This window comes from Buceros rhinoceros, unplaced genomic scaffold, assembly GCF_000710305.1.
Source record: "Buceros rhinoceros silvestris isolate BGI_N320 unplaced genomic scaffold, ASM71030v1 scaffold8138, whole genome shotgun sequence".
Classification (NCBI taxonomy): Eukaryota; Metazoa; Chordata; class Aves; order Bucerotiformes; family Bucerotidae; genus Buceros; species Buceros rhinoceros.
The window spans coordinates 1-208 of NW_010427401.1; positions in this window are offsets into that span (position 1 = coordinate 1).

A 208-nucleotide genomic window follows, 5' to 3' on the forward strand; every position below is an offset into this window, starting at 1 on the left:
CCGTGGGGCCGGGCCGCAGGCCTGCGCCACTGATCCTGTGCTCCCTGGTCAGCGTGCCCAGCGCCTGCAGAAAGCGAGCCCGAAACCGGGAGGCTTTGTTCCTCCTGCCGCCCCGGCCCTGGGAGTGTGCCCGCGCCGGTGCCGGGTAGGCGGCTGGCCCGTGGGATGGCGGCAGGGAGGCTGGGGCCGGCCGGTGGCTGGCGTAGCG